The sequence below is a fragment of the Dendrobates tinctorius genome, unplaced genomic scaffold, assembly GCF_039654945.1.
Source record: "Dendrobates tinctorius isolate UK_male_01 unplaced genomic scaffold, ASM3965494v1 ptg000084l, whole genome shotgun sequence".
Lineage (NCBI taxonomy): Eukaryota > Metazoa > Chordata > Amphibia > Anura > Dendrobatidae > Dendrobates > Dendrobates tinctorius.
This window is the reverse complement of record NW_027361752.1, coordinates 943,150-958,375: the sequence shown is the minus strand read 5'-3', so window position 1 is coordinate 958,375 and position 15,226 is coordinate 943,150. Positions and strand designations below refer to the sequence as shown.

The window sequence follows — 15,226 nt, the reverse complement described above, 5'->3', positions numbered from 1 at the left end:
CGCATGGCAGAGCTCGGAAGGGAAGCAGCGCCATTTGACGTTTTTGGCTGGAATTGAGATCGGACACCATGTCGCGATTGGAAAACCCCTGATGTACCAAAACAGTGGAAACCCCCCACAAATGACACCATTTTGGAAACTAGACCCCCTAAGGAACTTATCTAGATGTGTGGTGAGCAGTTTGAACCCCCCAGTGCTTCACAGAAGTTTATAACGTCCGGGCGTGAAAATAAAAAATTTGTATTTTTTCCACAAACATGATCAATTAGTCCCCAATTTTTTCATTTTCCCAAGGGTAACAGGAGAAATTGGACCCCAAAAGTTGTTGTCCAATTTGTCATGAGTACGCTGACACCCCATATGTGGGAGAAAACTACTGTGTGGACACACGTCGGGGCTTGGAAGGGAAGCAGTGACGTTTTGGAATGCAGACTTTGATGGAATGGTCTACGGGTGTCATGTGCGTTTGGAGAGCCCCTGATGTACCTAAACTATTAAAACTCCCCACAAGTGACCCATTTTGGACACTAGACCCCCCATGGAACTTATCTAGATGTGTGGTGAGCACTTTGAACCCCCAAATGCTTCACAGAAGTTTATAACGCTCGGACGTGAAAATAAAAAAATCATTTTTTTCCACAAAAATGATATTTTTGCCCCCAATTTTTTATTTTCCTAAGGGTAACAGGAGAAATTGGACCCCAAAAATTGTTTTTCAGTATGACCTGAGTAGGCTGATACCCTACATGTGGGGGGTAAAACACTGTTTGGGCGCATGGCAGAGCTTGGAAGGGAAGGAGCACCATTTGACTTTTTCAACTCAGAATTGGCTGGAATTGAGATCAGATGCCATGTTGCATTTGGAGAGCCCCTGATGTGCCCAAACAGTGGAAACCCCCAATTCTAACTCCAACCCTAACCCCAACACACCCCTAACCCTAATCTCAGCCCTAACCCTAGCCCTAACCCTACCCTAGCCCTAACCCTAATGGAAAAATGGAAATTAATACATTTTTTTTATTTTATTATTTTTCCCTAAGGGGGTGATAACGGGGGGTTTGATTTACGATTTATGGCGGTTTTTATATTTGGCAGCTGTCGCACGCTAAAAGACGCTTTTTTTTGTAAAAATATTTTTTGCATCACCACATATTGAGAGCTATAATTTTTCCATATTTTGACCCACTGAGTCATGTGAGGTCTTATTTTTTGCGGGACGACTTGACGTTTTTATTAGTACCATTTTCGGGCACGTGACATTTTTTGATCGCTTTTTATTCCGATTTTTGGGACGCAGAATGAACAAAAGCCAGCGTTTCATGAATTTCTTTAGGGGGGGTGCGTTTACACCGTTCCGCGTGCGGTAAAATTGATAAAGCACCTTTATTCTTCGGGTCAGTACGGTTACAGTGATACCTCATTTAGGTCGTTTTTTTATGTTTTGTCGGTTTTATGCAATGAAAACTATTTTATATAAAAAATAATTATTTTTGCATCGCTTTATTCTGCGAGCTATAACTTTTTTATTTTTTCGCTGATGATGCTGTGTGGCAGCTCGTTTTTTCCGGGACAAGATGACGTTTTCAGCAGTACCATGGATATTTATATGCGTCTTTTTGATCGCGCGTTATTACACTTTTTGTTTGGCGGTATGATAATAAATCATTATTTTTTGCTTAGTTTTTAATTTTTATTTTTTAAGGGGTTCGCTAAAGGGGTTAACTAATGGGATAGTTTTATAGTGCAGGTCGTTACGGACGCAGCGATACCTAATATGTGTACTTTTATTGTTTTGTTTTTTTTTATTTCCAATAAAAGGATTTATTTGGGGAATATTTTTTTTTTTTTTCTAATTTATTTGGCGATTTTTTTTTAAATTTATGTTAACACTTTTTTATTTTTTTTAAACTTTATTAAATAGTCCCAGGTGGGACATCACTGTCCTGTGACAGATCGCTGATCTGTCACATCACAGATCACTGTGACAGATCAGCGATCTGTCACAGGCATTGAAGCAGACTTCCTCATGCCTGCGCTTTGCAGGCACTGAGGAAGCCAGCTTCCTGCAGGCCCCCGAAGGCCCCCGTCGCCATCTTGGATTCGGGGGCCTGCAGGAAAGGAGCCCCCCGCAGCAGTGCTGCACATTGCGCTGCCGTGGGGGGCTCAGGGAAGCACGGAGGGAGCCCCCTCCCTGCCGATGCTTCCCTTTAACCCCCGGTACACCGCGATCGTGTTTGATCGCGGTGTGCAAGGGGTTAACGTGTCGGGGGCGGTCCGTGACCGCCCCTGACACATTGTGCCGGATGTCAGCTGTGATAATCAGCTGACACCCGGCCGCGATCAGCGGCGCTCACCACGTAGACGTACTATCCCGTCCATGGGCATAGGGGCCCAGGTCCCATGGACGGGATAGTACATCGGATGTCAGAAAGGGGTTAAAGCAGATGTAACGGGATGAGACTTTCTATTTTCTGTAGCTCACGTGTCGGCTTTCGGCTTTACTGTATAAATTAGAATAATTGAGTCTGTCTTGACCGGGACATTGAAATATAATGGCAGAGAGAAAATTAAGAAAAAAACTTTCATTCTGGAGGGCTCAGCACCTTCATGTATTACACCGCCCAGTGATTTTAGTGGCACTTTTTAATTACTAATTTTTCTGTAATGAACCTGCCAAGAATTACTGGTGAATTGTGGGCTGCAATTTCCAGGGGCAAGTATTTTGCACCTCTTTACCCAATAATTTTTAGCACTCCCTTCCACCAATCTGTTGGGCTCTGTTGTCCTTATATTTTGCATTTTGACCTCCTATATTCCTTTTTTTTTCTGAACTTGATAGCTGGTTTGATCAACTGTCATGTGCCCCTAACAGCTGAAATTGCGATCCACCTGCGGCTGCTAACATGTTAAATGCCACTGTCAATCTCTGACAGCGGCATTTAACACATGCGTGCCGGAAGCGTGTCACAAACCACACCCACGGACGCCCCTGGAGATGATGATTTCTGCTACACATAGCATGGCTATACGTAGCACAAGCGATCAGATGATTGCAGCTTCAAGTCTTCTATGGAGACTACTGTATTGAAGCAAGTCAAAAGTGGAAAAGAAATGTTTTAAAAAATATAAAAAAAGTTTAAAGTTTATATTTCCCTAGTCAAAATAAAACAATACAAAAAAGCGATCATATATTTCATATTGCTGCATTAAGAAACTCCCAATTTATCCAAATACAAAGGCAATCTGATTGGTAAACTACGTAACGAGAAAAAAATCCAAACCGCAAAATTACGTTTTCTTGTTCATAGCAACGGGTGATTAAAAAATCGTATCTACCCTAAAATGCTATCACTAAAAACGTCAGCTTGGCGCGCAAAATATAAGCCCTGACCCAGCCCCAGATCCCAAAAAATGGAGACGATACGGATCTCAGAAAATGGTGCAATTTTTTTTTTTTTTATTAAACTTTTGGATTTTTTTCACCACTTAAATAAAAAACAATCTATACATGTTTGGTATCTGTCATCTCATAATGACCTGGCGAATCATAATGGCAGGTCAGATTTAGCATTTGGTGAACATGGTAAAAAAAATAAAAAAAACTGTTGTGGAATTGCACTTCTATACTTCTCCAGCAGTGATGGTGGATCTGCTGGACCTCAGGGCGCCGGATGTGGAGGTTTACCATCTTTTAGATGTCTGTAGGGGAGCGGCAACAACATGTAAACACGCGGGCAGCCCTAGATAATCCACGCCGGCATGATGATAAGATCCGGCGGAAGGTGAAACCTCTTCTCTTTTTCTCCTTTTTTACATTTTCTGGGTTTTCTTGCTCTGCATTTGGATTTATTGCAGATTTTCTTTTCTCGATGTATGATGCTTGGGTACACTCTGGATGGGACTTTGAATTCTCATTGTTCATCGTGATGGTAGCGATGGTGCAGAGTTTAGAAAGCCTTTCAGAGGATGACGTAAAATTTTGGAAGTCAAGGTCCTTGTCCTCACTTGTGTCCTCTTCTTTCTCTGAGACCATAAGCATGTCTCTATGAGCGTGATTGATAAAGAGGCTGGTGTCCACATCTGACACAAGATGAGGAATATACATCGGCTTCTGATTTAGAAGATTGTCAAAATCTATTTTTTTCATGAATGGATGATCCTTAATCTCAAATGCTCCACCTGTCCCAAGTCTGTGCTCAGGATTTTTTTTGAGCAGGTCAGTGATGAGGTTCTTAGCCTCACGGGGTGGACAGCGTTTGTAATTCCAAGGTATTTTTCCCATGACAATCATTCTTTTAAGCTCAGGTATGAAATCCGTATCAAATGGTAAAGATCCAACCAGAAATTCATGGAGGATGATCCCCATTGACCACCAGTCAACAGGTCTTCCGTAGTCTTTCATTAGGATGACCTCTGGGGCCATGTAATTCAGGGTACCACAATTCTCAAGGTCCTTGAACTCTCTGGAGATGTCCTTCAGTGATTGCTTATAGTTGTTGGTTTTTGGTATCATGACACCAATTTTTGAAAGTCCAAAATCGGCGACTTTAATGTGCCCAGCAGTTGTAATCAGTAGGTTGTACGGTTTCAGGTCTCGGTGCACCACACCATAGCTGTGCAGGTATTCCACAGCAAGAACTGTTTCTGCAAAGTACAGACGGGCCAAGGGGATAGATAAACGGCCCTTGGTGCTTAGAAGGGACCCACAGTCTCCACCTCCAACATACTCCATGACCATACACAGGTGAGATCTAGTAGGGAAGGAGCAGAGCATGGAGACCACAAAGGGACAATCAGCGAAGGTCATGATGTCCCTCTCCAGAAAGGCCGCTTCCACGTGTTTTTCAGTTTCCAGGTTCTTCTTCGCCATTTTCTTCATAGCGAAGATCTGCTGTGAGTATTTGTGCTGCACTAAGTAGACAGCCCCAAAACATCCGCCGCTGATCAGTTTGGATGTCTCGAAGTCGCTCATATGCGGCTTTTTCGCCGGGATCAATGATTCCATCAAGTTAGTGGCAGGCTCGTGGATCTCTGGCATCTCACAGATCACACTCTCAGGATCCGGCAGCTCAGGGGTTTCTGTTGTCAGATCGCTGCTTGGCCCCAGATGACTCGTATTAGGGTTCGGGGATTCCGGGGGAACATTTTCCCCGTCTTTGTCGTCGCCTTCTGGTGTCTCAGTGGCAGGCTCGTTGATCTCCGTGATCTCACAGATCACACTCTCAGGATCCGGCAGCTCAGGGGTTTCTGTGGTCAGATCGCTGCTCGGCCCCGCCTGACTCGTGTTAGGGTCCGGGGATTCCAGGGGGACATTTTCCCCATCTTTGTACTCGCCTTGTGGTGTCTCCAGGCATTTCGGGGAGCGGGCCGGACCTCCTAGCACATACAGGACTTTTTCGGCCAGTTCTTTAACAAAAGCCAAATCTCCATCTTGAGATTTTTCTTCAGCCTGCTGTAGTAATGTCCTGATGTTCCGGGTTAAATCTGTCAGATACTCTGAGGTAAGACGGTCTTGGTGGTATTTGGTCAGGCAGTCCTGCACTAGCTCCACCACCAGCCGGTGAGTGAAGCCGAGGATGCCATCGGGTGGTAGAAGCTTAATGTCAGAGCAATGGGTGTAAATAATCTCCAATAATCCTTCTACCTGAAGCTTGTCTAGAAGAAATTCAGCCATAGCGAAAAATTGCAAATGCACTCAGTCACTAGGGAGCCAAAATGGCAGCCGGAACCCTGTGTACATAGCATAAGTAACTGCGAGCGGTGATGTCATAATGGTCGACCATCTGTGATATCATAATGGCTGACCATCTGTGATGTCATAATGGCCGACCATCAGTGATGTCATAATGGCCGACCATATGTTTTCAAACATTTTTTTTTTTTTAAACCGTCTTTATTGAGTGTATTACAAAATATACATATAATGTCCAATAACATAACAGAAGAACATTTATGCAATATTATTAACATTAGACGGCATTTTTTCAACTATAACCCCCCGCCCCTCCCCCTCCACTCCCCCGGGCAAACTCCATAACTTCGTAACACAATTTCATTCCAGTCTAACAGGGATATTACCAGCAAGCTGCTCTCTCATATACCAGTTGGTGAGCTGGAAACAACTATGTATCGCCTGGCTTGTGGAAGATGTCTGAGTATTGATAAAAGAGGACCATGTGAAAAAAAAGCGGTCAGTGTCTTTTTCTTTATTAAGTAAGGTCTCTATCCAATCCATTTTGAAGAGATATGTTACTTTTGTAGTAATTAAGCTTAAAGAAGGTGTTGCATCCTGTGCCTACAAACGGAGAATGCTTTTACGTGTGGCTGCCGCCCATATGAACAAGATGCGGCGCTGCTGGACAGAAAGCCCCACCAACTGGTCCTGTGCGAGAATATTAAATATGGCCCACTCTGGGGAGAGAGAGATAGATATGCCAGTATCCCACACCTCGCTTATTATTGGGCAGTCCCACAGGCAATGGAAAATATCAGCTGGAGAGTGTAAGCATTTAGGGCAGGGATAGTCCCCTGAGGGGGACATTTTAGACTTGACCTCCGGGGAGATGTATGCTCTATGAAATATCATAAGAGACATGGTTATGTAACTGTCATATGGTAATATAGTGTTCATACGCAGAGTGGCTTTCAAAAGGTCATTTACCCGACAGTTCGTTAATTGAGCAACCCATTTTCCAGGGCCTGGTGAAGAGTCTCACCAATGTATAGAAGGCTTTAATGATTTATATAAAAGACTCATAGAATAAGTTCCCATTTGGACTTTAATGGATATTAAATTTAGAGGGTGTGTTCTAGCATCATCCGTTATGTCTCGCAATATTGAGCTTACGTAATGTCTAATTTGAGAGATAGTAAAATTGTCTTCTGTAAGGATTGGGTATTTGAAAGCCATGTCCTCTAAGGTAAGAAGGCATTGATTATTTGTTAACGTATCTCGGACCAGTCTACACCCATTGTTTCCAAGCACCTTGTAAATGGGAGGTGACTTGCCTTGTAGAAAAGAGGGGTTACCTTGAATGGGAAGAAACATCGAGATGTGGGGGTCAAGACCGCTAACTCGTCTAGCTTGACGCCATCCCAAGATTACCGACCATAATAGAGGATTATCTCTAACCTCCACTGGAATTTCAGCATTTCGTAGGTGAAGCAATGCTGGGAAGCTGAAGGGTCTACACATGGCCTCATCTATTGGGGTATTAGTGAAGCGATTAAAGGCGTATATCCAATCAAGGGAATGGCGAAAAGCAGCCTCTATACTGTAGAGGCGTAAATTTGGGAGATTAAGTCCACCCAAAGATTTGATTTGCTGTAGCTTAAAAACACTAATTCTAGAGCCCCCTTCTGAGCCCCAAATAAATTGGCAGAAGGCTCGTGTCAGTAGCCTATCATCAGCTTTAGAAAGTAGAACCGGGAGCGTCTGTAAAGGAAAGAGTATTTTAGGGAAAGAGATCATATAAATTAGATGGGCTCTCAACGGAAGAGAAACAGACCACAATTGAGCTGAAAAAAAAAGAAATCCATCAGAGTTATAGCAGAAATGTTAGGAGTGACCAAATCAACAGTTTGGCACATTATGTAAAAAAAAAAGCTTGGGAATTCAAACAGCCTGGACGTTCATCAAAGACAATAGTGGTGGATGATCACAGAATCTTTTCCATGGTGAAGAAAAACCTCTTCACAACATCCACCTAAGTGAAGATCATTTTCTAGTAAGTAGGTGTATCAGTCTACCACAAAGAGAGCACTTAATGAAAACAAATATAGAGGGTTGACCACAAGGTGCAAACCATTAACCCCTTCACGCCGCAGCTCTTTTTCGTTTTGCATTTTCATTTTTCGCTCCCCATTCTTCCAAAAGCCATAATTTTTTTATTTTTCCATCAATATGGCCATGTGATGGCTTGTTTTTTGGGGGGACGAGTTGTACTTTTGAACGACACCATTGGTTTTACCATGTCGTGTACTTGAAAAAGGGAAAAAAATTCCAAGTGCGGTGAAATTGCAAAATAAGTGCAATTCCACAACTTTTTTGGATTTTTTTTAACCATGTTCACCAAATGCTAAAATTGACCTGCCATTATGATTCTCCAGGTCATTATGAGTTCGTAGACACCAAACATGTCTAGGTTGTTTTTTACTTGAATTGTGAAAAAAGTTTGTTAAAAAATAATTGTGTCATTTTCCGAGACCCGTCGTGTCACCATTTTTCGTGATCTGTGACTGGATGGTGGCATATTTTTTGCATGCCGAGCTAGCGTTTTTAATGGTACCATTTTGGTGTGGATACGATCTTTTTTTCACCCGTTATTGCATTTTATTGCAATGTTGTGGCAACCCAAAAAACATAATTCTGGCGTTTTGACTTTTTTTCTCCACCAAGCGTTTACCAATCAGATTCATTTTTTTATAGCTTCATAGATGGGGCGATTCTGAACGCAGCGGTACCAAATATGTGTATTTTTAATTTTTTTTAATTGTTTTATTTTGAATGGGGCGAATGGGGGTGATTTGAACTTTCATATTTTTATTTTTTTTTCATATTTCTAAAAACTTTTTTTTTTTTACTTTCTGCCTGCTTCAATAGTTTTCATGGGAGACCAGAAGCTGCAGTTGTCTGATCGCCTCTGCTACATACAGGCGATGATCAGATCGCCTGTGTGTAGCAGAAATGCTCACTTGCTATGAGCGCCGATCACTGGGGGGGCGCTCATAGCAATCCAGCAATTACAACCAGAGGTGTCTCCTGCAGACCCCGGGTTGTCATGCCAGCCCATTGATGGGCGGGATTTGTGACGCGCTTCCGGCGCGATCACATTAAATGCTGCTGTCAGAGATTGACAGCAGCATTTAACAAGTTAACAGCTGCAGGTGGATCGTGATGCCACCCGCTGTTGTTAGGGGCACATGTCAGCTGTTCAAAACAGCTGACATGTGCCAGGAAAGATGTGGACTCAGTGCTGGAGCCCATACTAAAGGGAGGGATACAACATACGCAGTACTAGAATGGCGCATGTCGTGAAGTTAATCAGCCTTAAAAATAGAAAGGCCAGATTAAACTTTGCCCAAAAAAATCTAAAGAAGTCAGCCCAGTTCTTGAAAAGCATTCACAGGACAGAGGAAACTAAAATCAACCTGTACCAGAATGATGGGCAGAAGAAAGTATGGAGAAAGCTTGATAATAGCTCATGACCAAAAGCACAACACATCCTCTGTAAAACATGGTGGAGGCAGTGTGATGGCGTGGGCATGAATGGCTTCCGATGGCACTGGGTCACTAGTGTTTATTGATGATTTGACTGAAGACAGAAGCAGCTGTATGAATTCTGAAGTGTACTGGGCTATACTCTGCTTAGATTAAACCAAATGCAGCAAGGTTGATTGGATGGCACTTCACAGTACAGATGGACAATGACTCAAAACATACTTTGAAAGCAGCACAAGAGGTTTTTAAGGCAAAGAAGTGGAATGTTCTGCAATGGCTGAGTCAATCACCAGATCTCAACCCCATTGATCAGAATTTCACATGCTTAAGACATAACTTAAGTCAAAAAGGAGGAAACCCGGCGTTTGTTAACATCCATGGCTTCCAGACTTCAAGCAGTCATTGCCTGCAAAGGATTCTCTACACAGAGATAAAAATAACATTTTATTTATGGTAAAGTTAATTTATCTAATTATCATAGAATCATGGAATGCTAGAGTTGGAAGGGACCTCCAGGGTCATCATGTCCAAACCCCTGCTCAATGCAGGATTCACTAAACTATCTCAAGCAGATGTCTGTCCAGCCTTTGTTTGAAGACTTCCATTGATGGAGAACTCACCATCTCTCATGGTAGCCTGTTCCACTAATTAATCACCCTCACTGTCAAAGTTTTTTTTATAATATCTGATCTGTATCTTATCCCTTTCAGTTTAATTCTATTGCTTCCCATGTGCAAATGAGAATAAGGATGATCCTGCTACACTGTGACATCCCTTCTGATATTTGTAGACAGCTATTACGTCTTCTCTTATCTTTTTTGCAGGCTAAGCATTCCCAGATTCTGTAGTTGTTCCTCATAGGACATACTTTGCAGTCCGCTCACTATACTGGTAGCTCTTCTCTGCACTTGCTTCATTTTTTTGTCTTTTTTAAAATGTAGTGCCCAGAACTGGACACAGTATTCCAGATGAGGTCTGACCAAGGATGAGTAGAGGGGGATAATTATTTCACATGATCTAGACTGCTTTTCTTCTCTAGTAATAGCTATCCCTCCTAGCTTTGCATCGTCTGCAACTTTGATTAGTTTACTTTCAGTTCCTTTATCTAGATCATTTATAAAAATGTTGAACAACATTGGTGTCAAGACAGAGCCTTGTGGTACTCCAGTTGAAACACTCTTCTAATTGGACATGCAACCATTTATTACCACTCTTTGAGTGCAATCACTGAGCCAGTTATGAATCCAACTAATCTTGTCAATCCTATTATTGGTAATTTTTGCAAAAAGAATAGTATGAGAAACTTTATAAAGTGCTTTGTTAAAGTCAATATATAGTATATCTACCGCATTTCCCTGATCCACACAGTCAGTGATTCCATCATAGAAGGAAATAAGATTTGTCTGACATGACTTGTTTGCTACAAACCCATGCTGGCTTTGGTTAATTACTATATTCTTATCCAAGTACTTACATACATTCTATTTAATAATTTGTTCAAAGATCTATTTTTACTTTTACTTTAATTACTTTTGAATCCCTGAAATGAGGCGGCTTTGTAATAAATGGTTGCAATTCCTAAATATTTCACAGCATATTTTTGTTTAACCCTTTAATTAAACCTGCAAGTCTACATTTCAATTGAATCTCAGTTGTTTCCTTTCAATTACAAAATTGCAGCATTTAGAGGCCAAATCATGGAGATTAAGTCCCTGTACAAATATTTCTGCACCTAACTGAATTACATGTGTTAGAAATAGAGATGAAGACATTTTTGAAAATTTGATTTGGTTTATTCATTCAGTTTGGCTGGAAAATTAAATTCTGACCAAATTGATTCATCCTGAATCGAAAGTGTCCTGAAGAGACATTTATATAAAACTAGCTGAAGAGCCCGGCGCTGCCTGGGCCTAGTAACTACCATAACTACGGTTAGTAATAACAAATTATAATGATTATATATATATATACACTCACTGGCCACTTTATTAGGTACACCTGTCCAACTGTGTGTTAAGACTTAATTTCTAATCAGCCAATCACATGGCGGCAACTCAGTGCATTTAGGCATGTAGACATGGTCAAGACAATCTCCTGCAGTTCAAACCGAGCATCAGTATGGGGAAGAAAGGTGATTTGAGTGCCTTTGAACGTGGCATGATTGTTGGTGCCAGAAGGGCTGGTCTGAGTATTTCAGAAACTGCTGATCTACTGGGATTTTCACGCACAACCATCTCTAGGGTTTACAGAGAATGGTCCGAAAAAGAAAAAAAATCCAGTGAGCGGCAGTTCTGTGGCCGGAAATGCCTTGTTGATGCCAGAGGTCAGAGGAGAATGGGCATACTGGTTCGAGCTGATAGAAAGGCAACAGTGACTCAAATTGCCACCCGTTACAACCAAGGTAGGCAGAAGAGCATCTCTGAACGCACAGTGCGTCGAACTTTGAGGCAGATGGGCTACAGCAGCAGAAGACCACACTGGGTACCACTCCTCTCAGCTAAGAACAGGCATCTGATGGCTACTTTCAGCAGGATAATGCGCCATGTCATAAAGCTCGAATCATCTCAGAATGGTTTCTTGAACATGACAATGAGTTCACTGTACTCAAATGGCCTCCTCAGTCACCAGATCTCAATCCAATAGAGCATCTTTGGGATGTGGTGGAACGGGAGATTCGCATCAGGGATGTGCAGCCGACAAATCTGCGCCAACTGTGTGATGCCATCATGTCAATATGGTCCAAAATCTCTGAGGAATGCTTCCAGCACCTTGTTGAATCTCTGCCACGAAGAATTGAGGCAGTTCTGAAGGCAAAAGGGGGTCCAACCCGTTACTAGCATGGTGTACCTAATAAAGTGGCCAGTGAGTGTATATATATATATATAGTGTGTGTATATATATATGTATATATATATATATATAAAGCTGAGTGTAGAGCCCCGCCCACTTCGCATAGCCACATTCACTATAATATCCCACATCATCTCGTCAGCCAGAGCTACCGGACTACTACCCCTAATATCCCACATCATCCCGTCAGCCAGAGCCACCGGACTACTACCCCTAATATCTCACATCATCCCATCAGAGCCAGTAAAAATAGAATAGTGAAATTGCACAGAAACATGGTTCACTAAGATCCCAGGTTTTCTACTGATCAGGCTGATATTCTCACTTTTCTGCCACCATAAATATCACAGTAATGCTTTTCACCAATGAACAGGCACAAACTTATACATTAGTACAGCTGAGAAACCTTCACACACATTTTCATGCACCGTCAACTTGTAATTTGTCCGTCTGAGTTGCTCATGGGTGTACAGCATCTGTATGCAGTATAGTATCATATTTAATGGGTTGTTATGGGAAAAGCATTACGTGTTATATGGGTATATTCAGGTGAACTATGGGGAAAGAAGCATTTTAAAAAAAACTCACAGCATCAGAGCACAGTAAAACATCAATAATGCATAAAAGTGTCTGTGAGAAAATATTAAATCCACATGACATTTAATATGTGCACTCTCCTACATTCATGTGTGTCACTTAATGATACCACACAGGAGGGGGGATTCATTTCTGTCATGTACTAACTGCTCCTTTCTGGGGGACAAACGATGGCTGGAGCTTATGTTCCTGGGGATGCTAGATTTCTCCCACCATGTCAGTGTCTGCTGAGGTGCTGTCAAGTGGGAAAACTTGCGCATAGCAACCAATCACAGCTCAGCTACTTTTAACCAGCTCTGGTGAAATGAGAGATGCTTAGTGATTGGTTGCAATTAAAACTGTTGGTCATAGCAACCAATCACAGCTGAGCTTCTTTTGAACAGCTCTGGTGAAATGAAAGATGCATCGTGATTGGTTGGTGATACACACACACACACACACACACACACACTGATTTTTATATATAGATGTAGTAATCGCAGGTACACGGGATGCAGTGACGAGGCGAGAGACGGGAGGAACTTTAAGATGTAACTTATATATATATATATATATATATATGCCTATAGGGGCTATCTCGAGCAACCAAACAAGTTAACAGCAGTTATCCTTGCAGGGATCAACACAAGAATACACTGGTAACACAAACACGACTAACCAGGCAAAAAATGTTAACTACAATGTGTCACTTATTCTCTCTGACGTCCGGCAGAGCGATGGTCGATGATGCTTCGGCGTATCAGCCGCTGGGCCCAGCCGATGAGGATTTGGTGGAGACTTCGGGCGTTCCTACGCCCCGGAGAAGTGGGGGCACAGCAGGCCCCTGAAGAGTTCCTCTGCCCAGGGTCCAGACAGCGTAGGCCACAGCTGCGGGGGCCGCAGGCGGCAGCAGACAGGCCGCAACTGTGGACTGGAGTGGATCGGTTGCGACCACGGGCGGCAGCAGATGGGCTGCATCCACGGGGTGGAGTCAGGCGTCGGCTGCCGAGGGCGGAAGCGGTCGGGCTGCACCCGCGGGCTGGAGTCGAGCGGTGGCTGCCACGGGCGGGAGAGGATGGGTCGCATCCATGGGGTGGAGACGGGCATCGGCTGGCACGGGCGGAAGTGGTCGGGTTGCACCCGCGGGGTGGAGTTGGGCGTCGGCTGCCGCGGGCGGGAGAAGTCGGCCCGCACCCACTGGGTGGAGTCGGGCGTCGGCTGTCGCGAGCGGGAGTGGTCGGGCCGCACCCGTGGGGTGGAGTCGGGCGGAGGCAGCTGCGGGTGGCAGATGACAGGCCACACCCAGGGGGCAGAGCCGGACGGTGTCTCTCCGTTGGACGGCTCGGTGCCGTCTCTCTTCTGCTAGCGGTGAGTCTCCCTTCAGTCTCTTCTGTCACTGCTCTGCTCTCCTTGCTCTGGTTCTGGCTCTCGCTCTGGCTCTCTGGCGCCCTCTAGCTTCCTCTCTTCTCTCCTGCTACATCGACTGACCCCTACTTGCGTCCTCAGCCCCTTTTATAGTAGCTCCTCCCCCAACCTTTCTATAAGTCTCTGCGGTCCATCCCCCAATTGTGTCCCCCAGAAACAGTCTCCCTAGGAACCTTGGTGATGGCCCCCTTGGTTCCGGCCTGGGTATACAGAGGGGACTCCTCCTCCTACACTGAGATAATATACTGAATTGTCCTAGGTCTACTCCTCACCTGTCCTGCCATCGCAGCTCCCCACCATCTTCTCTCATTTTTGATGTGGATATTCTTCTAGTCTCCAGCCTTCTCCTTGAGTCTTCCTGTGCTGTATAGGCCTCATGTGGTCACTTGTGTGTCAGACCCCATATATGAATGGGTGAGGCTCAGTCAGAGCAGGAAGACCAGAAAAACGGAGGCTGGATGAAGATATAGAGGCCAAAAGAATTGAAGACTGGTAGACAGGGTGCGGAGCTGCGGCGGTAAGACCGATGAGGGGTAGGCCTCAGAAAGGTGCTTTATTATTTTGTAACCTCTTCTGAATCTGAACACAGTTTATGGAATACAGAATTTTTTGCATGTAAAATTACAACAAAATCTTATTAATATCCTGTATTTCAGTTGAACATTTCTATCACATTCCCATTTCATGGTGTCGGGGGATTGCTATGATATTCATTGATTTCACATATCCTTTATGTGCAGTAAAAAGTGAGCAACATTTCAAGATAGACCCAGAAGAGGGAAGTGATGTGTAGGAAGATCACTTTATTGCTCTGATTTAGGCTGTGTGCCCACGTTGCGTTTTTTAAGCATTTCCACAGCGCTTTTAGACAAGCATTTCTTCTGCGGAAACGCTTAAGAAAGGCATCTAATGTAATAGATAGAATGGAAAACGCACATGTTGTGCTAATGGTGCGTTTTTTTCCACTGCGGAAACGCTTAGCGGAAAAAAACGCAGCATGTTCATTAATTGTGTGGAATCGCGTGCGATTCCACATACATACACTGTAATTGCAGAAACGCATAGGAAAACGCATGTCAAAACGCTTGACAATCGCGTCAAAAATGCATGTCAAAAAGCGCATGCGGTTTCCCTGGCAACGGCATGCATTTTTGC

The 15,226-nt window shown here is 43.5% G+C and overlaps 1 protein-coding gene and 1 pseudogene across 1 annotated transcript in view; both read right to left on the bottom strand.

Moving 5' to 3' along the window:
* The window catches only part of LOC141097310 (cell cycle control protein 50C-like), an 88,838-nt gene that overhangs the window by 48,897 nt on the left and 24,715 nt on the right, over positions 1 to 15,226 (bottom strand). The gene's annotated exons all lie outside the window — the stretch shown is intronic.
* Positions 3,692 to 5,038, bottom strand: LOC141097276 (microtubule-associated serine/threonine-protein kinase 3 pseudogene; annotated as a pseudogene).